At 36.1% G+C, this 27,334-nt stretch overlaps 1 long non-coding RNA gene across 1 annotated transcript in view; it reads right to left on the minus strand.

Moving 5' to 3' along the window:
• Window positions 1–343: 343 nt before the first annotated feature.
• The window catches only part of LOC132680154 (uncharacterized), a 31,898-nt gene continuing 4,907 nt past the window's right edge, over window positions 344–27,334 (minus strand). The window contains exons 3-4 of the long non-coding RNA XR_009610549.3: window positions 3,522–3,559; window positions 344–449 (exon numbers count right to left, since the gene is read on the minus strand). This is a non-coding gene — a long non-coding RNA (uncharacterized LOC132680154). The remainder of the gene's footprint in view (window positions 450–3,521; window positions 3,560–27,334) is intronic.

A 27,334-nucleotide genomic window follows, 5' to 3' on the forward strand; every position in this document is an offset into this window, starting at 1 on the left:
TCTAGAAATGTTGACAATACTACATAGGTGGCATTGTATACTTCCCATTTCATCATCTCTGGAGCCACAAACACTAAACTTAATCACTTGGCTAAAGTAGTTTATGAAAGCTCTCTTTCACAAAGGCACTCTTTATCCTTTTAGAAATTAACTAACTTATGAGGTAATTCTTTGGTATCATATAAATAATAAGAATATTCTGTTTTCCGGCAAACTTTCACCAAATGATTTAGCATGAATGGCTTCATCAAGGATGGAGATACACACACACACACACACACACACACACACACACACACACGTAAATGCAAAACTCATTTTTCTACTTACAATGGGGGGGGGGGTGGTGAATAATGAAGACTTAAAAGAAGAGAATACACTCTCTTACTTGCTTGCACTTGCAATTTCTACAGAATCACCTTCCATCCATTTCTCACTAGGCACCAACTCTGTAAAAATTACATAGATTAACCAAAGGGGCAATTTTATTAACATAAATTTATTTTGTAATTTCAAATGTATAGCATTTGCTTATTATTAATTCAGTTTGTGAGATCTATGAGCCTGTTTTAATGAATGTAATGACTTGATATTGGGGTCTCTGGATGGTATTTGCAGTCATGTAAGTTTCAACACCCAACTTACAGTTGGATTCTGTTTGATTGTTCAGTAGAAAAAAATACCAATTTTGTAAAACATAGCAGCTTATTGTGAAGTCTCAAGATTTTTTTTAATGTTTATTTATTTTTGAGAGAGAGAGAGAGAGAGAGAGAATGAGTAGGGGGAGGGGCAGAGAGAGAGGGAGACAGAATCTGAAGCAGGCTCCAGGCTCTGAGCTGTCAGCACAGAGCCCGACCCAGGACTTGAAGTCAGGGACAGTGAGATCATGATCTGAGCTGAAGTAGGATGCTTGACTGACTAAGCCACCCAGGTGCCCCTCAAGGTGTTTTTAATAACCTTCTCTGGAAGCCTGAGAGGATGTAAATGGAATTTTTTAAATTTTGAGTTGCATGGAACAACAATATTTAAAAATTGCTTGTATTCTTAATCAATAAGCAGAAGTCTGATTAGAAGTCATTTAAACCTAAAGTGATGGTTAGAGCTAATCACAATTTAACATTACCAATATGTTATGGATTTGCTTGTTGTTGGAAAAGTGACAAACAGATGTACCTAAGTCTTGCCTGGCATGTAATTTAACTTTAACCACATTTGTTGTCATAAAAATGTATATAGTTTTTGTTCGAGTGGACTGGTACAGGCCTGATTTTGAACAAGTTAGGTTAGAAATAAAATATTCTTGTTCAGTACCATATTCGAATGTGCATGAAGAGAATACAAATGAGCTTCACATAAAAGTACTGGACCACATAGCACTGATCAAGGGTTTAAAGTTTTCCATTGTGTTAAAAGCCAGAGATCTGTGATGGCCTACAGGCCTCTGTTCCTCTGGCTTCTTCTCTTTCGATTTCCCTCCAGTCTTAGGGCCTTCGCATCTGCTATCGTCTGGCTGCCTCTCCACTCCCTTGAAGTCTTTATTAAACCACGTCTTCTCAGACAGATGTATTCTAATCTCCTGATTGATTCTGTAGCTCCTGCTTAATTTTCCTTTGTTACCCTTATACAATATTTGTATGTTATATAATTTACCTTTTTTGTTTCTTTTTAATTTTTTTTTCTACCATGACTGGAATATAAATTTAATGGAGGGCAAGGATTTTTGACTGTTTCTGTTCATTCCTGAATTCTGAGACTTGAGGACTCTTCCCGACATATAATATGCACTCCATGAATATTTGTTAAATAAGCAAACACTGTAAAATAAAGATATACATGTTTGTATATAAAATATGTAATGTTTACTTCGAAAAGTGAAATTCAGATCAAATGTTTGCAAGCTCTCCGAAGGGCTACATAGAATTCTAGGGTTTTCCAGGCCCAGTCTGAAATCAACTAAATACTGTGTTCTTCCCCTTATTTCTAGAAACTGAAAGCTGTGTAGGAAGCCCAGGAGTGAGGAGGGGAAGCACACTCAAATGGTTTCTTTCAACAAAAGGTATCACAATGCATCACTGCTACTTTCCAACGTTCTTACCTGTTTGATTCAGTTCTGAATATAAATAAAAATTTTATAACCACCTATTTCTCCCTCTAATACAACTTAAAGCTACATCATTAAGAAATTACGAGACTAGTTTTCTCTTCCTAAGCTTACATAGATTGTTAGACCTGGATTGGCTTTTAGTCATCATCAAATACAAATGCCTCACTTCCAGGTGAGACATCAGGCCTCAAGAAGTTGCATCTTGCCCCAAATCATCTAGCTGATTCGTACAAACCAGCAGAGATTAAAACCAGGTCTTCTGCTGCCCAGTTGAGTTCTCTCTTCAATGTGTGCATGAAATGACATGCTCTGTTTTTATACAATATGGAGTCATTTAGAAATCGAACAATAGCTCAATAGCTCATCCTTCATAAAAAGGGATGGTTTAGAGAGAAGACCACATTTAAAGGACATGCTCACTGTCCTCTTGCACTGAAAGGCCAGTCTTCTATCCAGTTGTTCAGATGAGGAGTCTAAGAACCCACTCAAATGCTATTTTCATCACCATTGCATTTAGGTTCACATAAGAACTTGGCATTCTTTAAAAGAAATTTTTTTTTGCCAAGGAACAGAGAAGTACACAAAACTTGTAATAAGAATTGAACTTAAAAAGGGGAATATCATGCAATTTTCTTTCTGTTGCACTAATGAAAGCAATACTGACAAAAAGAATTAACAGCATGTCAGCCGATAAGCTCTCCAATATCCTCCAATAAATTGTTTGTGCTGTGGTAGAGAGCTTCAAAGCAGGTAAAAATGTGGAGGAGATCTGAATATAATTATGTTTACGTGTAGTTTTCAAGATTAAATACTCTCTGGTTTCCAGAGTCTCATTAGTTTCATTTTCAAAATATGTAGGAAAAGAAATATAAATTTGGTTTTTTTAGGAGTGAAAAATCACTATGAAGTTTTAGTTGGGAAGAAAATCAGTTTTTTATTTTTTATATTTTTTATTTTTTAAGTTTATTTATTTAAGAGAAAGAGCATGCACACGTGCGTGCATGAGTGAGGGAGGGGCAGAGAGAAAGGGAGGAGAGAATCCCAAGCAGGCTCTGTGCTGTCAGCCCAGAGCCTGATGTGGGGCTCAAACACATGAAACATGAGGTCATGACCTGAGCCAAAACCAAAAGTCATGTACTTAACCAACTGAGCCACCCAGGCACCCTGAAAATCAGTTAAAAAAAAAAACCAAACATTCAGATCCATATACTTACTTAATGTTCTAAAACCTGTATCTAAATATCCAAATAATTTGTAGAAAAGCTAAAATAAAAAACTTCAAATGAAGTATAAGTTTGTGAAGATGTGTCCTCATATCTTATCCTGACACAAGTCTCTCTCTGGGGTGTGAAGGAAAGCCTCAGACTGGGAGGGCTGTGGGAGGATGCAATTATACCCGGATTTGTGGAGTACATACCTGCACTTAGCTTTCTTTTTGTGTCATCAGCCAAGATCCTGTCAAGTAAAGATAAAAATGCATTTTTTCTCATATACACTTAAGTAATTTTAATGTTTTCAAGTTTGTTCATTTAAAGTCCTATTTTTATTTTACCATTCTATCTTTTTTCCCAATTTCTTTTCCTTGGAAATAAAAACAATACACAAGAATATATTAGAGATATAAAGAGTGTAACAATATTGGAGAATATGGAGTGAACCAGATACCTCCTTCTGGATTCTGCTTTCTGTCCAACCCCACCCCTCTCCTCAAACCTCTCCATTCTCACTTTATGCTCAGAAGCAAATCTCTGTAATGGTTTTGTTTTTCTTCCAGGGGCTGAATTTTAAAATGGAAGGGAGAATGGAGAAATATTAAAACAGACTATTAAAAGTCTAAATACACATAGATGCTTAGTATCCCCACTGGAAATATTGCACTGCCATTAGAAGTACAAAATCATAAAACTACTTTGGAAAGCCATATAATATAATTTACTGAAGTTGACTTAGCCATACCCTATAAAACTTTTGGGATTAGAAATGAGACAAGAATTCTTGCACTCACCACTTCTATTTAACTTCATACTATACTTCTTGCCAGAGTCATAAGGTTTAAAAAAGAAAGTATGATTGGAAAATAATAAATAAAATTGTCATTATTAGTATGTGATACATTTCTTCATGTAGAAATCCCAGGAGTCTACAGATATGGTCGGTATAAAAACAACCAATTTTATTTCTAACTAACAAAGACTATAAAATTAAAAAAAAATTAAAAAACAATTTAAACGCCCTTTATAAATAGCATCAAAAGTTTCAAGTACTTAGGCAAATCCCCAAAAAAGAAAACTAGAAAACATTATTGAGACAATCATAGACTTAAATAAATGGAGGGATGTTCACTGATGAAAAGTTTCAACATTTTAAAGATACCAGTTTTACCTAAATGGATCTATAAATTCATCGTCTTTCCACACGAAAGCTCAGTGTTTTATCTTTGTGGAAATGAAACAGCTGATTCTAAAATTTATATGGAGAATCAGAGGGCCCAAAAGAGCCAAGACAATTTTTAAGAATGACAAAGTTGAGAGATACAAACTACTGAATATCAAGCTTTAATATGAAGTTAGAACAATTAAGACACCGATATTGTACAAAGTATAAATGAAAACCCAGGAGGAAACTCCTAAGTGGATGATTTGTGATACAGCCAGCACTGCATAGCAGTGGGGAAAGAACAATTCTTTCAATTAATGGTGTGGGTGTATTCAGTGTCTTCACGCAGTGGGGGCAGGAACTTGACAACCTCCCCTCTTCTCACCCTACTCAGCACACAAAGCAATTCCAGATGGATGGTCATTATAAAAGTGAAAGGCAAGAAACAAGGCATTTACAAGATAACATATGGGAGTACCTTTTTGACCTCAGGATAATCAAAGATACCTTTTTTTTTTTTTAATATTTATTTTACTTTATTTTAGACAGAGAGAGAGCGAACAGGAGAGAGGGGCAAAGGGAGAGAGGAGATAATCTCAAGCAGGCTCCAAGCTCAGTGCGGAGCCCCACATGGGGCTGGTTCTATCCCACGACCCTGAGATAATGACCTGAGCTGAAATCAAGAGTCTGACGTTCAACCCTCTGACCCACCCAGGTGCCCCATAGATGAATCAAAGATTTCTTAAACACAACTGCAAAAATCACTAACTATAAAGGATAAGATTGAGAAATTAAAATATATTAAAAGTAGAAACATCCATCAAAACATCTTTTTATCTTTTTTTTTTTTTTTTTTTTTTTTTTTTTTTTTTTTAGAGATAGAGACATGAATAGGGGAGAGAGGCAGAGGATGAGAGAGACAGAGAGAGAAAGAGAGAGAATCTCAAGCAGATTCCATGGAGTCTGATGTGGGGCTCAATCCCAAGATCCTGAGATCATGACCTGAGTGGAAACCAGAGTCTGATGCTCAACTGACTGAGTCACCCAGGCACCCACAAAACATCCCTTGAATAGACTGAACAGGTAAGCCATTGTCTATGGTTTTAAAAAACAATAACTATGAATGTTTTTATTCCATCAACACCTATTTTGCTTATATTTTTAGCTAGGATCATCCCTGACATTTATTTTCAAAGGTTAATTAAGCTGATTTTTATTTTTTTTTAATTAAAAAAAAATTTTTTTTAACGTTTATTTATTTTTGAGACAGAGAGAGACAGAACATGAACGGAGGAGGGTCAGAGAGAGAGGGAGACACAGAATCTGAAACAGGCTCCAGGCTCTGAGCTGTCAGCACAGAGTCCAACGCAGGGCTCGAACTCACGGACCGTGAGATCATGACCTGAGCTGAAGTCGGATGCTTAACCGACCAAGCCACGCAGGTGCCCCAAATTAAGCTGATTTTTAAATGTTTTCTATTTTTTCACAGATTATCATTTTTCGGTTTTCAGAGTTTCTTCCTTTCACTGTTTGGTTTTTGGAAATGTTATGATTATTGCTTGTTCATTTCACACTGGTATTTAAACTTCCTATTTTCCCATTTGTGTACGAAGTTTCTGATTAGAGCAACTTCCCTCCAGTTATCGTATAAGAGGGTTAGTTTGTGCCTTTAGGGTGCGAAGTGCAGGGAATATGTCTTCAGTTTGTGAGTTCCTCTTGCTCTTGGTAAATACCATGAACCTGGGGCTTTCCTCTGCCTCTGAAAACCGTTTCCTGCATTCAATGCTTTAGTCCAGAAATAAATGTTTCTCTTATTTCTCAACTATTGCTCAGCATAAGCAGAAGTGGAAGAGGGGGCTGACCTACCATGTTGCTACATGTGTCTTCTCCAGCTCTCCTGGTGATCACCACCAAGTCCTATCCACTTTTTGGATCTATTTACTCTTCATTTGGAGCACCATTCAAACTCCATAGAATTCTTCTCCTTTCCATGTTTCAGCCTATGTTTTCTCCAGTCTTCACAGCTGTTTTCAGGGGCATGTTATCTAAGCAGTCCCCTAGGGCCTAGCACTTAGAAGAGCCCAATACTTGGTTTAATGTTGCCGTCTTGAAATTCTTAATAATTTTTAAACAATGGTGCTGGATTTTTATTTTGCACTGGGCCTTCCCAATCATGAAGCTGAGCCTGTCTAATATGGCTTTCAATACAATCTGGATTCCTTAATTGCTTTTAGGGTTCCTTAAACGTTTTATTATGCTATAATATTTTTTCCTATATCTAATGCAATTATACATTTTTATTTTTTATTTTGTAAGCTTTATTGAGGTATAAAAATCACTTATTGTAAGTGTACAGTACAACTGATTATTACTCAGTTTATAGAGTTATGTGACCATCACAACAATCAAGTTCTAAAATATTTCCATCACACCAAACAGGTTTCATGTGCCCATTTCTAGTCACTCCCTGTTCTCATCACCAGCTCCAGCACTTTTTATATTTTAAAGGAACTTTTAAAAAATATATAAATTCTTAGTGTGTGTGTGTGTGTGTGTGTGTGTGTGTGTGTATGCTAAATTTCTCCTCAAGGAAGATGAAGAACTTTGAAGGGAATGATAATCTTCAAAAAGGGACCTGAGTAGCCAGTCAACTTTCTCCTCTTTTCCTCTCTAATAGGTAGTTAGTAAGAGACCATTTTGTGTGAATTCAAGTCTGATGACAAGATAGTGAATAGAATCTGTTTACAGTTAGGAACTTCTACTTAAAGAAAACCTATTTGTTCTTGTTTTCTTTTGGATTAAAAAAAATTATTTGAAATAATATAAACATACTACTTAAAATCATAAACTGTTTCATTGGTAAACTCAATAAAACAATAATTAGAGAGAGATATATTATACCAAGCAGACATTTATATCATTCTTCTTTTGGTTTTATATGTATAAAAATGTTTACTTTTTCTGATTATAAAACTCCTAAATGGTTATATTTATTGATATGCACAATATAGAGAAAAACAAAATATCCAATTATCCTATACTGTATCACATTTTTCCTAATATTTTTCTTTGCATATATGTGTTTATCTAGTGGGTTTTTATTTTTGTTTCAATATGGGATCATAACTCATATACAATTTTCTCCTTGTTGTTTCCTATGTACATGATCATATATACATATCCATAACTATTTGTCAAAAACATAATTTATCTGTGAGTGACAGCTAACGTTGGCCAAAGAAAGAGCTGAGAGGCAAGGTGTTAAATACTGGACTGAATGTGAGAGTAATTTGGCACATATTTGTGATTCAGATCTTTCTAGACGGCTCTGTAGCAAGATGACTGACTCAAGGTGATAAAAATTCTTTTGTAGGCCACCCCATTATAGAACTCTAATAAAGGAGCAAGCTAAAAAAGGTAGAAGATGCTTTTAACTAATTTACTCAGGCAATCCCCATTTCATAAATATGATTTCTTTCTACATATTTCTTTCCTTTCCGTTCTCTCCTTTTTTTAAATATTATTCCATTTATTTGAAATGTCCATAATAAGCAAATCCATAGAGACAGAAAGTAGATTAGTAGTTTCCAGAGGCAAGGGGATGGAGAATGATTGCTAATAGATAACAGTTTAATTTGGGGATGATGAAAATGTTCTAGAACTAGATGGTTGCACATTGTGAATAAACTCAAAAATCACTGAGTTGTACATTTTTAAAAGATGAATTTTTGGAATATGAATTATATATATATTTCTTAATATATTTACATTATAGTATTTATTTGTATGTTTCTGCTTCATCATTATTCCTAAAGATTAGATCTATACTTAATGCAGTTCTTAACACATAGCAGGTGTTCAGTTAAAAGTTTACTGGTGAAACAATGAGGAAGAGATGAAAACAAAGTCCTTTTTTGTTCTTAATCACGATTTAGGCCACCGAATAAGCTAATCTCCCTGGATGCAGAAAGCAGAAAGATATATAGTATAATTAGATAAGTCCTATAAAGACATATAACAGCACTTGGCAAGGTGCCTGGCACATAATGAGAATATCATTACTAATAAAAATAATCTGCTTCCCTAATAGTGAGAAGCCTGAGCACCCAACACGGGAGGTCAGGAACAAGTCTTGGATGCAAATGGCTAGCAATTGTGACTCACACACCCAGGGGTGGGGACAGGCATAGGCCTTCTCTGCTTTGGTTTGTCCAATTGGAAACTTCCTTGGAGAACCCCTCGGGCCACCCTTCTTTTCATCTGCAGATATATTATTGAACATTGTAGCTCAGTCCTGTCAGTTGAAATTACATTAGAAGGATTAGGAGATGCTCTGTAAGGAGAAAACAGGATTTGGCAATTTGATTTCAGGAAGACTTGAAAGGTCAGAGATGGAAGGCCAAGGTGGAAGAAAAAGGGCTTTGAGCTTTGGCAGTGAGAACCAACAATCAGCAAGAATATAGCAGTTACGGAAGTATAGGAGTAATGTCTTCTCTAAGAATCATCAACATGATAGAATTTTGTTTTTTTGAAAAGGTGGGAGATCCACTGAATTGTCTAAAAGAAATGGTTTTGGGTGATTTTGCTGTTGTCATATGATTTCTAATTAAAATAGTCTTTTTAGCTCATCAAAACAATTTTCCTTACTTAGTAAAACTAAAAAGTTATTTTATTGTCCCCTTAGTGTTTTTCATTACAGTTTTGTCAAATTGTATCCAAAGCTGCTTTTAAAAACAGTGCTAAAATTTTTATGCTTTAAATAAAATCTGTTGCCTTTTTATAAGCAATTGGCAATTATGTAAGAATTGAACCAAATAAATATACATACGTGGGGTTTTCTAGAATACAATTTTTTACACCCAGTCACTTGTTTGTTTTACAACTAGTTATCATATCATATTTTGTTGGTTGTTTGCAGAGGAAAAGTTTTTTTTTTTTTAAACCAAATATGGTTCTAAATAAACAGACACATAAGCCTGCAATAAAACCCTGTAATCTTGTTCATTAAGTGTTTATTATGTGTTTCGTGTCTGACCCTGGACGGGTTACCCAACATTCTGAGCTGTAATTTCCTATAAAATATATAAAGTGAAAATAAGAGTATCCTGTTTTCAGAGGTCTTATGAGGATTAAATGAGAAAATGAACTTCAGTGTCAAGCATAGGACTTGGCGCATAGTAAATGCTCAATAAATAGTTTTTAGAAAATTACTTGAGTGTGTGAATGTGAGAAACAGTCCAGCAGGCATTGTTTTCCTGACAGATTGTGTTTATAGGACTGCACAGGAAGATTATAAACATCTGTGCCTTGGTTACCATTTTCCTGATTTATTTAACCATGTGGATTTTGTCATTTGCAACTAATCAGACACAGGCAGTGCCATCTACACTGTACAGATGGTTTCTTCAATCCATCAGCAATGCCTGGGTGTGGCAATGCCTGGGACAGGGAACATTAAAAGTTAGCAGCAAGAAAATTTGACCTTTTGAATTTTGAGACTCCTGGAATATTTTTAAACTCCTACATGCTTCACCTCTGATACTGGAAGAGTTGATCTTTCTATATATATATTACATAAATATACACACACACATACATATATGTAATATATATACATATATGTAATATATATATGCACACATATATTTATTATTTGTTATTATATATTTATTATTTATTATTATTATTATTTTTACAGAGTTAGCATAATCAGGGCTGCCTGACTCATTAGGGAATGTTCTGTGATAGGAAGGAAGCAAGTAGGAAAGGTTGAGACAGTTAAAAAACACAATTTAATGTCTGCTTTATTGCTCATTTTAATTACTATAATATTAAGAAAATGTAGAGGTAAGAGCAGAATTTTTTTGAAATAGTCTACCTGCAAAAGTGTTATATTCTCGTTGTAGACAAATCAGAAAACACAGAGAACAGGAAAAAAAATTCTTATAATCCTTCCATCTAAAGATGACTACCCTTGACATTTTGATAATATCCTTCATTATGATTATTTATGTACATATATACACGCATGAGCATGTATATACATGCATACACATACATGTATATTTTGCAAAAAGTGGAATCACGTCGGAAAGGATTTTGTCACTTGATTTTCCCACTTAGTGAAATATTCCTAAAATTCTTTCACATGATTTTAATGTTCTTCTTCATGATTCTTTTAAATAGATGTTAATAATTCACTGCAGAAACAAAATGTTATTTCCTGAATGTCCTAATTTTTGAGAGTTAGTTTCCAATTTTATTGCTATTGTTAAACAATCACTATTAAACAGTTTTTAGCTAAACGAGAAAATTTTGAAAGGAATTGAGTGAGTAACATATACAAGCTCTATATTCTAGCAAGATTATCCCCATAAAATTATTATATGTGAAATCACTTACCAGCATTAGAGAACAACACAGGGGAATAAAAACAAGCTTCTAAGACAAAATACATTTAAACAGAAGCTACAACCTCCATAGAATAGACAGAGAAGGAAATATGGATTCATGCTGAGTTTCTCAGTACAGGCAATTCTCGCTTTGAACAGGAGTGCAGGACTATGAAAACAGCCATGCTGATTGCAACCATACAAAGTAATACTCATAATGAATGAGAAAATGTAAGATTGTTCCATGACCTTTAAAAATTTCTACCAAAAATTGAAAATTCTCTATCTGTTATAAAGGTACTATTGGGGCACCTGAGTGGCTTAATCAGTTAAGCATCCACTTCAGCTCAGGTCATGATCTCAAGGTTGGTGAGTTAGAGCCCCGCACTGGGCTCTGCGCTGACAATGAGGAGCCTGCGTGGGATTCAATCTCTCTCCTTCTTTCTCTATGCCCCTTCCCCACTTGCACTCTCTCAAAATAAATAAATAAACTTAAAACATATAAAAGTACTTGTATAATGAAATTAAAAAGAATAACAAAAGTAATGCTTATTTAGTACATTGTAATGTAACATATTACAGATATTGAGAATTCCATGTTTTATTTCCTTATAAAAAAGTCATCAAAAGTTGTTTGAACAATGCTTGCCTTCTTCTTGTAAATAACTTACGATGTATTCAAGGCATCTTTTCGTTGCCTTGGCAAATTTTGATCAGCTTCTAACATTTAATCATTGGCTCTTTCAATGTGCGGTATTACCGCTGAGAGTGCCTTTCACATGAAGGGTTTTGCCAACATCGGGCATTTCCTCTGGGACACCTGCATCCTGTTTGTCACCATTTTCCTCATTTATGTCCATATGTTTGCCTTCCCTAAACTCCTCTGACTGCACACCTAGAGCATGTCCATCAGTGGTAGTATCAAGATTACCACCACTACCTATTTCTCCTATAACTCCATAATGTTAGATTTCATTTTCAGCAGTATTACTTTTCATTTCTTTGCTGTACTTTCGTCTTCATTGGCCAAGTCCTTCTCTTAATTACCCATTATTGTAAAATTTCACGTGGATATATCATTGGGAGGCAAAGAGGCAAAACTATATGCTTTGCTGCCTGTACATGAATTGAATAACATAGACAGTAACCAACCAATCACTGACAAATTTTGAAAGAAATGACATGATTGACCATTGATCAGGATATGCCTCTGTTATTCACACAGTGATTTGTGGACTAAAAAATTAGCTGCAAAATTTGTACTTTATACAAATTACTCACAGTTAATTGTACTGTGGTAATAGAAATGTGAACCAGGTTGTCAGGGATCAGAGCAATTTAGCTATGCCATGGTAACTGAAAGGTGTATATTGGAAATGTGCAAAGAAAGGACTGCCTGTATGTATTTACAAATGATGAATGAAGGGGATGGCTTTCCAAATGGATTTTGATAGGCTGCGAAAGGCAGCTCCCTCTATCCCGAGCTATTTAGGGGGCAACAGTGGTTTTATGGGACCTGAAGTATATGATGCACCTAGGTTTCTAACTATTGCAGCAGCTATAAAGGGGAGAATTGTGCTGATCAGGTGACTTGTTGCAATTTGTAGAAAGTGTACTTCTTCCTCCTCTGATGTCACAGCACAGCAGAGCTCAGTGAGGATTTCACCTCAACATGGGGATCTGATTGTTTCCTATAATTCTCACACTCCCACACTGCCCACACACCCTTCATGGATGGTGACAAACAAACAAACACACACACACCTCAAGTCCTAAAGGGCCAAGTCTCTGACAGTCCCAAGAGGATACATCTTTGAAGTCAAGGTCAGGTCAGTGGTGTTAAACATGGGGGAAGGGGCATGTGGGTGGAGGGACAAGGAACCAAGAAAGTTGAGGAATTTACAGGGAAGTCTGTAAACAAAGAAGATTGATGTTAGCTGAAGACAAAGGAAGGACTCACTGGAAAGAAGGTGAGATTCCCCACAGGGTCTTGATATGTCATCTCAATTATCTTTGCATCACGGTGTCTGTCATGTAAAAAGCTCTTAAAATGTTTGTTAAATGAAGCAAGAAGTATTGCTGGGACTTTGGAGAAATAATATTTTAATAAAACCTAAATTAAATTTGACTACATAGGGAACACAAATAAAGTGGACTAAAGACTAAAGTTAAGATGGTTTGTGCTCCTTGGGGGCGCCTGGATGGCTCAGTCAGTTGAGAGTCCGACTTTGGCTCATGTCATGATCTCACCGTTCATGGGTTCGAGCCAGGCGTCGGGCTCTGTGCTGACAACTCAGAGCCTGGAGCCTGCTCAGATTCTGTGTCTCCCTCTCTCTCTGCCTCTCCCTGGCTCATGTTCTGTCTCTCTGTCTCTCAAAAATAAATAAAACATTAAAAATAATAATAATAAAAAAAGGTTTGTGCTCCTCTGCACTGTCCTCCAGGTATTCAGAGTGATCTGTTGGAAATGTAATTCATACTGTATAGTTTCTTGCTTAAAATTTTTCAGTGGCATCCAATGTACAAAGAATGAAATCTAAAATGTTTATCAGGGTTCACAAAGCCTACATAATCTGATCTCTAACAAATTCTCAGATGTTACCTCTTACCACTCTCCTCCACCACTTTCCACTACCCTCCCATATTCTTTAGTTACATTGGCCTTTTTTTTCTATTCTACAAATGTGGCAAGTTCATTGTGGTATTAGGATCTTTGCTCTTGCTGTTACCTCTGTATGACAAGCTCTATCTGTAGATTTTCACATGGAAAAATTTTAACACAGTTTTTTTTTTTAGTAAAAGATGTGTGATAACGACACTCCCTATAGGAAAAATTATGGAAGATGTATCATTTGCATCAGTCAGGATAAATTGGTTATGGTGCAGTAGCAAACAACCCCTCAGATCTCAGAGGCTTAAAACAACAGGTATGTATTTTTTGCTCATGCTACATAGCCAGTGTGGATTGGCAAGAAGGTTCTACTCATTATAGAGATGCTAATATTTTATGATACCACCAACTCAACATGAGGTTTTGGGGTTTGCCATGTCAGAAGAAAAGATAGATAGTAGAGCATTGCCAATTAAATGATTTATCCCAGAAAGGACACAAATCATTGCTCAGATTTTATTGACTGTAAGTCTGGATCTGGATCTGCTGTTTTCTATCTGTACTCCCATGTTCTTATTAGGCCTTGTTGACAGGCACAAAATGTTTTTATTGGGATTTTCAAAATAATTTGAAGTACTTTTAACAATTTATATATTTGAGGTAGATAGAGATACAGATGCAAATTGATGTTAAGGACAAGGTAGATACTTTGAGAGCTGGTTGAATTATTTTTGAAAAAAAAAAACCCAGAAAATATTGTTAACAGATATTACAAAACAAATTATTTTGGTCATTTTAGCATTATGCAATTTTTTTCAATGTGTTTCTTTTTTTTCTTCAAATTTTTATTTAAATTCTAGTTAGTTAACCTATCGTATAACATTGGTTTCAGGAGTAGAATTTAGTGATTCATCACTTATGTATAACAGCCAGGGCTCATCACAATAAATGCCCTCCTTAATATTCCCTACCCATTTAGCTCATCTCCTGCCTACCTGAAGTACTGTCAACATTTTAGATTCTTGGGTCCCACCCTTCAAGATCTGATTTAGTTAGTCTGGGCTGGGGAGTGGTCATTAGTTTGTCTGCATTACTTCCAGTAAGTCAGTTGCAGCTGGTTCGGAGACACACCTCCAGAGTCTAGAACAATGGTTGGTCTATTGTGAGTGCTTAATAAATATTGTTTTGATTGTACAATTAGGGTTCCTTTATGAATAAGGGTTTAAAGGAATGGATCAGTGGTTTAAGTGAAAAGAATCTGTATAGGCCAAGTTACTTTAGGAGGGAGAGAAAAGCCCAGTAGTCTATTAAAAATAACTTCCAACTTCTGAAGGAGGTAATGCTGGAACTTTCTTTCATTTTGTGCATGTCACTAGATTGACCCACACATTCCAGCTATGTCATATATCTTGTTCAGAAAGGCACAAGTCTAATTATATTTAAAAAAAAGAATGGATGAATTCTTTGACTCATTCGATTTGTAATGAACTATGGAGAAAGCAAATCCAATCTCATGTAATTAGAAGTTACTTTAATTGTGTGAAGTGCAGCCTACATTTCTTTGACAATGACAGATAATAATTTCCTTTTTATGTTGTATTCAAAATCTAATAGCCAATAACTTTACAACTCTAAGTCACTGGCAACTGAACTCTCTTGTCACTTATTCTGTATTATTTTCATACTCTGGTTGCAGAATAACAATGCTAGGAGTAAAGATCATAATGATGCCATATAAAGAGAACCATAAATGTATACTTTTCAAGTAAAGCTAATGTTCCATTATGATAGAGTACCCATCCGTTGACAATTTCAACTATTTAAAAGCTGGATCGCTAAATTTTCAATATTCAGACTCTTTTCTGAAAGGAAGCTCCAGGCTAGAGGTCTCCATTGGTAAGTATTCATAAGGATTATGTTTTGGTAAAATAAAATCTGAAGGCTTCTAAAATATTAAACTTTCACGTAAAACATGTAGGAAAAAAAGACCAAAAAAAAAAGCTGATGCTTAAAATATCCATTAGTTGTTTTAAAAATTAATTTGCAGTAGGATTCTATTTTTACAATTGCTGTGAAGTCTTGCTTTAATAATATCACTATTTCCTCCTCTTCTGGACAAGTTATTCATAATGTTAGACTATCTTAAAGGCCTTGGATGAATATGGGCACTTACACCTTGGACTGTGGGCTAAATTTTAAGATAACAAGAGAATATTTGTCTTGCTGCAAAAAACAGTATATTTCTTTAATATATATATTCTGACTAGTGAATCTAAATTTCTCGGCTGGGAAATAAATGCACTGTAATAGGTAATTTTGCTTTTGCCTGAAAGTTGCTCAAGTTTAGCTGATACTTCTCTAATAGATGCTAGCAAACTAAAAGAGCTCAAAGAAATTCAAGAAAATCACATGGATTCAAAGACTTGCTTCTTTCTATTTCTGCACGAAAGTGGCGCTTTTCCTGTATCACATCTGAGAATTCAGTGTGTATAGCAGAGGCATAGTCTCCTCTCCTACAAGTGACTCTGTAGTATTGTAATAAAATGGCTTTGTGTATTTAAAACATACCATGAACAATGATAGTTATGAACATGCATAGCAAGGAGATTGTTTGTGATGTGCTGGTTCACAGTCCTTATATCTTAATAAAGCACAGAATAGGATTAAAACTGGAAGCCAAAAGTTCCAAGCTGTCTATATTGCTTGGGACATTAGTGGGGCACACACATACACACACACACACACACACACACACACACACACACACACACAGAGCTAATTGCATCCCTCATCTTACAGCTCATTATAATTAATATTCCTGGGGAAGCCTCTCCGTCTCCTTATCTTGTTCCCATTTTCCATGCCTATTTCTTTCTTTCCTCCAAAAAATAACCTAATGTGTTTGTTATGTATCTTTGTATGTGCTCTTGTCAAATGTGTATTGTTTTGTGTCCTTGCATTTTTAATTTTCATAAGTGGGGCTAGGTTATAAATCTCAATCAGCTTTTTTCTGTTTCACTCAGGTTCTATTTATGTTGCTGGCTGTTTTTCTACTTCTCTAGGCTGTTCACTGTTATATCACTTATTAGGATCAGTGTAGTATTCACACTTGCTTTTCAAAAGCATAATTTTGGTTGTCTTCCCTGATATTTGCCATTTAGTAACGTGTTCATTCTCTGTCTCCATATTTTTAATAATCAAAAAATGGTTTGTAAATGAAAATCTTAACATAGTAGCATGAGGGAAAACAGCAGCCTTTAATAACATTTTCCACTGAAGCTCTGTAATGGCATAGGAACCTCACAGCTCTCTGACCAAAGAGAGGGCCTCCTTTATTAGATGAAGACATAATATACATGAAATACCCCATAGTACTCTTCCAGTCTCCCCATGCTTTAATCTAAATATAGACCAACTGATGTTAGAGAGCTATCCTTTAGAACGCTCATTTACATTGAAACCTAGAAGCTGCTTGTGCAGATGTGGGATCAGGGATACATGAAGAAATATATAAATTTAAAATAACATAAAGCCAGAAGGTGCTGGAATCAGACCTGCTTATGACATTGGCTTGCTCAGACACCATGCATGGTAATTAAGTGACTCTACCTTTTTTCTCTTGATAGATCTTAGCCAATAACTCAGAGTCTTGAATTTCTTAAGGAAAAGCGATTATTACTATTAAGTAGAAACATTTCCTGTACTCTTTTTAAGATCTTTGGGTCCTAATGAGGAATGTGGGCCAGCCTGATGAGGACCTGCTCCTGAGAGCAGCCAGGCTGTACCTCTATCCCCTGGAACTGTGCCAGGAGGCTGTGTGCCTAATCTGCTCAGAAATCGTTCCTTTCTGTCTGTCACTGAAGCCTGAACACACTCCAGGAATTAGGCACTAATTAATGTCAACACATTATAAATGAAGAAAGAAGGGAAATTGCTTGGACTCATTTCTGAGGAAATTTTCAGCAATTCGCTTCAGTTAAAGTTAATGTGTACCTCAGGGCAGCACTGAACCAAATCATAAAATGCTGCTCATGTGGATGAGTGACCTGGAGGTGACCCGTGTGAGCCTCTTGACCGATATTTGTTTCCATATCGTGTCTCTTTTGTTAGGATGCTGCTTATAGCATTTGATGACCTGGTTGGTAGCATCAGACAGGCTAGGAATCTTAACTATGGCCTCACGAGCAGTAAATTCTAGGTTACGGACACAAAATTCTAGGAAATGACTTTCAAAATGGCACTTTCTTGATATTAATATATTGCTGCTTTATGGGCTTCAGTGAAGAGTTTTTTGAGGAGTGGAACAAATGGATCATTACATGGATCTTAGGAAGTCTTCCTCTTAACTGGAAGCCGATTCTAATATGTTTTTATGTCTATAAAATTAGGAAATGGATACTAAAATCCAAATCGTTGTTTTGGGTAATCAGGATAAAAAAATGTGTACCAGTATGTCACGTTTGATCTAAAGTTATGAGATTGAGTCCAATATGTCTGTAGTCAGGAATGGGAGACTCATTTTGCAGAAAAAGCAGTTGATACGGCAGTACACCAAAAGGGGGTTCAATTTTGTGTTCATTGTTCTTCAGGCTTCCTTATAACATGTTTTTCCCCTTTAGGATGCCCTTGATGTGCGCTCTACTGAATTTTGCCTGAGTAAGAATGCCTGAGCTTAGACAGGTAAGCACCTTGCTGGCTTTGCTTAGACCTCGAGCTCACTAGAGAAGACTCTATGCCAGTCACTCCCTCCACCTCCAGTGCTCAGCACAACACGTGGCGCATAGGATGGGACAAGATAACTGAACAGGGGTGCCTGGGCAAAGGACCCCGTTGGCCAAGCATGCAGCTCTGGCTCATGCCATGATCTCATGGTTTGTGGGTTCAGGCCCTGCATTGGGCTCTATGCTGACAGTTTGGAGCCTCTAAGCCTGCTTTGGATTCTGTGTCTCTCTCTTTCTGTCCCTCCCTTGCTCTTGTCTCTCTCTTTCTCAAAAACAAATAAATAAACTTAAAAAAAGAGTAACTGACTGAAGACTAATGTAGGCATACCTATAATGTCAAACCAAGTTTTTGACCATAGTAATAAACCATTGGATAATCCATTTTAGTGCATAGATCTTAAGGTTAAAAAAAAAAAATAGATCCAGTCCTGAAAACTTGTATGGCCATGGGTAAGTACCCTTTAAGTCTCAACTTCCTCATCTGTTTATTAGGGTTAAATCTGTAAATAATGGATCTGTGGCAAAAAGGAAAGAGGTCTAGAGTGAAGATTTGTTTGACCACATCAACCCCAATGCTTTTACTAAAGATCTGGAAAATTTGATTCTTAATCAAAAATTGCTTTGATTGTATTCTAATATGTGTTTTCCTAAATCTTAACATGATAACATGAAGTGATTCAAGAGGAAGCATTTTTCTTTGTTTTCCCAAGCACTTAGCACAGATTACACATAAGTTTTACTCTGTGTTCTTTCTACAAACCACAGGGTGTAGGGGATGGATATGGAAAAACATACAAATAAAAGTCAAGACAAATGTGGCTTATTAAGAAAAATCTGTTGGAAACTTCCTGATTCTATCCATGAGTTAGTATTCCTGAAAATAATGTGTGTGATTTTCATTGTGTTTTGGTAAATTGCTGGAAGAGAAACAGGAGGATAGGAGCAATGACCTGTGGGACTTGTTCTAGGAGAGTAACAGGCAGACCAGGACCAGACAGAAAAGTCACCCAGGGGGATTCATTCATTTCTAACAGTGCTGGTATTGGAGCAAGAGGCTTTTGTACAAAGGTGAGAACCCAAGATGTGCTTTGAAACATTTAAAAGCTGAAAGAAATAGATGTTTTGTCTCTTTTAAAATTTAATAGAATGATAGCACACACTTTCCAAATGTCTTGCAGAGCACCCATTCAAATGAAAGATATATATTAAGCACACTAGAATGGCTATCTGGGTGGGGGAGAGAAAATGGAGCCAAAAGGGAATAAGTACATATATTTGAGGGGCTTCATCCAGACCACTGGTGATCAAATCAAGTCTCTGCACCTGGGGTCCAACAGAAACCAACCACCATCACCCAAACAACGATGAACCTGAAACATGCAGTGTGAGTGTATAGGGTTCTTAGGGAAGCCCTTTTCAATTCATACACTGGGGAATGATGCTTTAGGCTATGAAGTGCCTAGGATTCCCAGGTACAGGTATGAGTGAGTGAGTGAGTGAGTGAGTGTGGGTGTGTCTGTGTGTGCTTTCTTGAGACTGAATTTTCATGAAGACAAATAGAGCCTGAGAAAACTGCTGGGTTTTGAACACTTTGGCTTTCTTGAGTCAGGATATTCCCTGCCCAAACAAAACCGTTCCTTTCAATAGGAGCTCTCCTTAACTTTCCCATGGTGTTGTATGTGGGGTGTGTGCCTTTGGAGTTTGTAAATAACAACAGCACACCAATTCAAGATGCACTCACTGTAAGGGTTAAAAGGGTTAAAACTGTGTCCCAGCCCAAATACCCAACAATAATGTGCGGCCCATTAAAATGCAATTAGATAAACAGTTGCTACAAGCTTGAAAAATCTCCTTTCACTACCAGGGTGAATGGGTTGGAATCTATCCACAGTTAATAAAAAGGAAAGGATGCAGGAACTTGGCTGAAATGTAAGACAAAGGGAAATAAAATACTATTTTTCAAAAAGAAATGTGGAGGTGTGCCGATGCAGGTACTCAACTGGAAATATGGATCCTTAGCTTAAAAATCAGAAGACTTCATTTTTATAAATCTGTGTGTCTGTTACCCTCTGTCAAAGGGACAATAAGATCATGGTCATAAAATATCTCAGTTACTGCACTATATTTTCTGTGTTCTTTATTCTTGACCATTTAGCAACCTACCAGTTAATTTCATGTCTGATCAGGTTAAGGTAACTCCACAAACACTCATAGAGGCATGCCTATGTTGGTGAGCTCATACCCTCAGTGTTTCTGCGTCACCTTATGACCAAGTTTCCCTTCTACTGTTCACTTACTGAGAGATTCAAAAGTTTAAAAAAAGAAGCATTATCCCCAAATGATTGTGCTAAAGACTGTGATCCATCCGAACTCACATGCAAAACAAAGCTGGGCCTCATCTGTGCATCTTTGGGCATCAGGCAACAGCTGCTTGTCATCTACCTTCACTGGAGTGTTTTCTCATTGATTGCATTCCTTCTTGTGACTCTTTCATCATAAAAGAGAGATTGAGAAGAAGAAAGAAAGGGGGAGAGAGAAAGAGGGAAAGGGAGGGGGAGAGGGAGAAGGAGGGGAAGGGGGGAAGAGGGAGATGGAGGGGAAGGGGGGAGAGAGAGAAAGAGAGAGAGAGAGAGAGAAGGGGGTCATCATTAAGACCACAGCCACCTCACACCACCTATATAGACTTGCAAACATTCACGGCAGAGAAGGCACACCCCACGACCAAAGCCAAAACTCACCTGCCTGTTCACTTCTGTGTGTATATAACCAATGCCAAGTGAGCATTGGTAGTTTTGTCAAAGTGTGCATTTTTGGCTCCATTCTACTGGCTCAGGTAGCTTAAAGAAGAGAGACATCTTTAGATGCAGCCTTTAGTGTAGGAAATGAGAAGTGACACAGCAGCAGTGAAAGCTTTACAAATCCAAGGGGACTTTGTGAGTGTGGAAAGTCAGGATATTAAGGCAAAGAGTAAAATCATATCAACAAGGCTGAAATAGGTACATTCTTAAACTGTAACTTCCAGTTTGCCTTCATTCAGTATAAGAATAAAAGGCTAGGTCTAGATGTTGTTTTCATCATTCTGCTTATAATGCAGGACTAGACATAAGTGGTCAATTTCTTGAAAAAAGTGTCCTAGTAAAATATGAGCATAAAAGCTTTCATAAATAGTTATACTTAAAGAAATATTGAGCTAGAAATACAAATTGGTACAGGATAGACTTTCTGAAAGACCATATGACAACAGCTTTCAAAAACCTTTGAAATTGTCTTATCTCAAAGCAATCACTTGAACATCAGCCTTACCAACATTTTTCTGGATCTGTCTCTTTAGGCAAGAGAAACAAAAGCAAAATTAAACTATAGAGACTACAACAAACTAAGAAGCTTTTGCACAGTGATAGAAGCCATCAGCAAAACATACAGGTCACCTACCAAATTGGAGAAGATATTTGCAAATGATATATTTGATAAGGGGTTAATATCCAAAATATAGAAAGAATGCATACAACTCAACACCAGAAGAACCCCAAGTAATTTGATTAAAAATGAACAGAGGCTCTGCAGAGACATTTTTTCCAAAAAAAGACAATATAGATGGCCAAAAGACACATAAAAAGATGCTCAACATCACTCATCACCAGGGAAATGCAAATCAAAATCACAGTGACATACCACCTCAAATCAGTCAGGTAGCTAGTATCCAAACCACAAGAAGCAACAGGTGTTGGTGAGGATACAGAGAAAAAGGAACTGTTGGTGCACTGTTGGTGGGAATTTAAACTGGAGCAGCTACTACGGTAAACAGCACGGAGGTTCCTCAAAAAATTAAAAATAGAATTGTCATATGATTATCCAAAGAAAAGGAAAACACTAATTCAAAAAGATATTTGCGCCCCCCCCCCCACCATGTTTATCACAGCATTATTTACAATAGACAAGGTATGGAAGCAATCTAAGCATACATTGATACATAAATGGATAAAGAAGATATGGTATATATATGTATATGTGCACATGTATATATATGTGTGTGTATATACATAAATAGATATACATATGTATATATACACAATGTTATATATATACACACACACACACACACACACACACACACCAGAATATTACTCTACTATAAAAAAGAATGAAATCTTGCCATTTGTGACAACATGGATGGACTTGGAGGGTACTATGCCAAGTGAAATAAGTCAGGCAGAGAAAAACACATACCATATGATTTCATTTATATGTTAAATCTGGAAAAAGAAAACAAATAAAAACAAAAACAGATTCCCACTTACAGAGAACAGACTAGTGGTTGCCCAAGGGGAGGGAGGTCGGGGGATGGGAAAAATAGATGACAGGGATTAAGAAGTATAAACTTCTAGTTTTAAAATAAATAAGTCACAGGGATGAAAAGTGCAGCACAGGGTATACAGTCAATAATATTGTAATAACTTCGTATGGTGACAGATGGTAACTATACTCATTGTGGTAAGCATTGTGTATAGAATTATTGTACACCTGAAACTAATATAACATTGTATGTCAATTAGACTTCAATAAAAAAGTTGCTTGCCAAAGAACCAGAAGTTTATTTCTAAAAAAAGTTATTCTAAAAAAATGAAAGTTTGTACAATGTAGACTTATTTATAATAGGACTTTTTTTTTAAAGTCCAAAAATGGGAGAGTAAACAAATAATTTTGTATTCATACAATGAAATATGTACCTTTAAAGAACCATGTCATAAAAACATATTTATTCTTGGGGAAAAATGGTCATAAACTATTAACAACTGGAAGATGTAGCCTATAAGCTGTTTCAATAGTATGTCTATCATGTAAAATAGAAATGTGGAAGCATCCAGAAGGGTAGGAAGGACATTTAACAAAATGTAAAACATTATTTTTCTTTCCATGTTTTTTTATATTTTCCAAGTTTTTTTTGAGTGTTTTCTTATGTGATTAGATATAATCCCGTAATTATTATTAATAAAGACTCATTAATATTTAAAGGCCTTCTCTGAGTCCAGTAATTTACTTGAACTCAGAGGTTGTGTCACATGTGATAGATACACTGTGAGCACTAGGATAGGTGCATTCAACAGAAAGACCCTCACAGCTGTCTCAGGCTTGCACCATTTGGCGATTGTCCGTGTAAAATGATAAATTAGAACATACTGCAATTCTAGGGAAGAATGGTTCTCCCCAGGTTTTCCATCTTGCTGTCACCCATAACCAGATGCTCATACTATAATAGAAACAGTAAGAAATTATGAGTTCATGAAATGAAAGGCACTATTATATCACTGATAGTGAGAAGAGGGGGTCCAAGTTTAAATTGCTTTGGCAATCCCAACCCTGTATTTCCTGATTCTGATGCAACTGAAACCTCAACTTTCTCATATTTCAATGGTTTATATAATATATTTATAGATACACATAGAATTTTATGATAAAACAGTGCTTTATGGTTGGAGTAAGTAAGCAGCTGGATACCACTTTGTTTGATTTGTATAGAAGAGTGGAAGTTCAAACATAAAATGAAATGACTACCCCTTTGTTTAGCTATCATAGACTGTTTCTTTATCACAGTCACATGCAATCTATTGGAAAATGTAGAGGCAATAACAAACACAGTACCCAATACCCAGCTCCATTATAACAAGTACTGCTTCAGTGTATAATCCCTATATTGGTATCTCTGCACTCAAGGTAAGGGGAACAGCTTCCTATGGTCCACTTTCTGTCTTCCTGCATAGGGATTGCGTAAGGCACATTTAAAATAAACACTCATAGGAACACTCACATACCAAAGCTTTCTACTTACAACCGTTCTGGCTACGATGATGAATAATCTCTGACAAATCTCTACTCCCCACACTTTACTAAGCAACCCTGAAAACCAGGGTTTACTAACAGCATGCATCCTCTGTGTGTTGCCTTACATTTGACAAGAACAAATGACCAAAATTATAAAACAAATTTAAGTCTTGGATCCACATCACATTTCCTTTTGTAAAATGAAGTAAAAATGTGTTTTTACAAAACAATTTCTATCCTATTGATACTTGAGAGAAACCTTTGCTACTGTTGATAAAACCTTTTCTACCTTTGTGAACATGGTCAGTCATGACAGAGTGCTTCCAATAAAGAGATTAAGAGAATCAAACAAGAACCTCAGTGAAACACCAGGAACTGTTGAGATTTCAGACTTTTTTCATCACATCTCTGATTTCACACAATAAAAAGCATGACTCTACTCAAGTTAAATATCCTAGCATTGATTGCTAGATATCAGAGAATGGCTGTTAAGTGTTATCAGATTACCAAACACTTGCAATGTTTGCTTGATTGACAATTTTACAGCTGGCATACTGAAATACATTCTGCTTAGCAACTAATGTTAAGCAGAAGAAAACTTTCCGGCTATGTCATGGTTGTGAAAACAGGTGCAGGGTATCTGGAAAAAATTTTACTCTGAAAGGAAGACAAAAGTGGTCTTCAAATGAACAGCTTGAACCTGAAGTATGTTATTTCATCTAATAATAAAGGCAAAAAAACCTTTACATTTCTAAAAGTTACATGTATTCCAACAAAAATAAACAGTGTTTAGCTACCAGGGCAAACTCAATCAAACTAAGTGAATTAGAATAATTTTTTCTTCCAAGATTGTTTTTTAAGTCTAAGGACACTTTTTTTTTATCATTACAGTAATCTGTGTTATATTTTGATTCCTCCATACTAGTGGTGATAAACTGGTTTGTACAGTCTTTTGAAATGTTACCCAAACATAAACTATAGGACAGAGTTAAGATAAATTGGAAGACATTTTTACCTTTCTTTTGTTTTTCAGATTTTGATTTTTTTGCATGTTAGACTCTTTAATTTTAGACCATTTAATGAACAAAGTCAATAATGGTCATATACTCAAAATAACTAGAAACAGGAGATTCTGGGATTTTTCATGATGATCTCTAATAGGTACTGGAAGCCTGAGTTAGGATAAGTGGCCGTGTAAGCTCCAGGCTTCAGATGGTATGGACCTTGTTAGTGGTGGTTCCTGTGATTAGGATTTCAGCTTATTCTTCTACTTTTAACCCAATGAAAATTATCATTTCTCACATCACATCTACTCTTTTATTGCTTCTGATTGATTCTGGAAGCAATGGACTTTAGTATAAAATAGGGTGTTTTTGTTTTTTGTTTTTTAGCTAAAAAGAAAACACACTCTGGGGTAGCAATACAAAAACCTACCTTTTGTTAGCCTGGAAATATTGGAAAAATGTCTTTTTACCATTTACACAACCCTAGAAGTCATCAAATGACTCTACTCTAAGTTAATCACCAATAAATAAAAATAAAATGCTATTTTTAAAATTGTATTAAAAATTTTTTTTATTAGTTTTTTTTTTTTTACTTTTTGAGAGGCAGAGAGAGACAGAGTGCATGTGGGGGAGGGGCAGAGAGAGAAGAAGACACAGAATCCAAAGCAGGCTCCAGGCTCTGAGTTGTCAGCACAGAGCCCAATGCGGGGCTCAAACTCACGAACCATGAGATCATGATCTGAACCGAAGTCAGATGCTCAACCCACTGAGCCACCCAGGCCTCCAAAATAAAATGCTAGTTTGTTTTTTTCCCCTAGTATCTTCTAGCTAACATTTTTCAGATTCTTTTCCTCCTAAAGTTATTTAGTTTTGACTCAAATAGTTATCAGCCTGGTACAGCCACTCCCCAAGAATGATTCATTCATTCAGTGGCTTCTTGTTTCTTCCAGGCAATCTGTGAGGAACAATCATTTGGCCTCTTTTCTATGCTCTTCCTAACCTTCTCAGTTTAGTGTGAGAACACAAGGAGGAAGATGCGTCTGGGGTACATCTTCGCCCACTCAGAGGAGTACAGCTGGGAAGGGAGGCAGAAACGTTGTGCTCACAGACCACACAAAGTACTCCCCACCAGGCTGCAGCTGTGACAACCCAGCAATTCTTCCCTCGACACCTACGGCACATATTTCATAGTCTAAGAATAGATGTGCTTACATTGATCAAGTGGGGGAGGCTGACAGAGTTAGCCTCATATGGCTAGGTCTCAGATGCATAAAGATGTCAAGAGATCTGGTTTTAATTGAAATGCAAGCATTTGCCATGTGGTATTCTACACACGGGGTGATTTTGCCTTATATGGTCAGTAACACGTTTTGGCAATACAAAAATGAAAAACAAAATAAAAACAAGTGAAGCATGAGTTGTAACAATAACTTATTACGGACCAGAGAAAAGAATTATATCCAGTGAACATTATGTAAAAACATGATATTTATATTTTTGATTGTTATATAGATTTAACATGCTAACTAAAAAAAAAAATAATCCAGTTGATTGCTGTTTTATTCACTTGTAGAAGGTGATTTTCCTGCAGACAGATTTTCTGGTGGTTGATATGTTAACAACAGAACACTTTGGTGTTTTTGATTACTCATTTGGCATTAGGATCACTTCTTTGAGAAAGTCTGAAGAGTAAAACAGAACTGCTGCAATATTTTTGTTATCATGATACTATAATGTAAACACTGAGAACTGACTCACCGTTCAACTGATGTAGAGAGATCAAAGGAGAGCCATATCATAATTTAACCTTAAGTGAAGGTTTGTGTGGAGATAAAAATTAGGGTGGCAGGTCAATCCTAAAATAAAATTTATTTAGTCTATTTCTCCCTTTCAAGATTTGAAACATAAAACCTATATTGGCCAATTGGTCCAGATGTCAACTTATAATAAAAGCCAAGTTCCATTAGGAAATGATACTTGCTTTTCATTTCTAAGAGGTGTCTACCCTTTTCTCGTCAAAATGTGAGAACTCCATACTTGTATATTCACTGTGGCATTTGGAACTGAACTGAAACTTGGTAGTTCTGTTTTTATCTTTATGTGACCTCTTAGTAAGAACATTTTTTAGGAAAGCATAGAGCAAGGTAAAATGTAAATACATTTTTTGTAGAGTGAAAAACTTCTGGCTTCATTATTATTGGTAAAGAAATAGACCCTTAAATAAAGCACATTATGGCTATGCCCCAACAAGAGGTAGAATTTATAATTGAGGCAATGTCCTTTCTTACCTTGTACTGCTTAAATCT

The sequence above is a fragment of the Panthera onca genome, chromosome A1, assembly GCF_046562875.1.
Source record: "Panthera onca isolate mPanOnc1 chromosome A1, mPanOnc1 haplotype 2, whole genome shotgun sequence".
In the NCBI taxonomy this organism is placed as follows: domain Eukaryota; kingdom Metazoa; phylum Chordata; class Mammalia; order Carnivora; family Felidae; genus Panthera; species Panthera onca.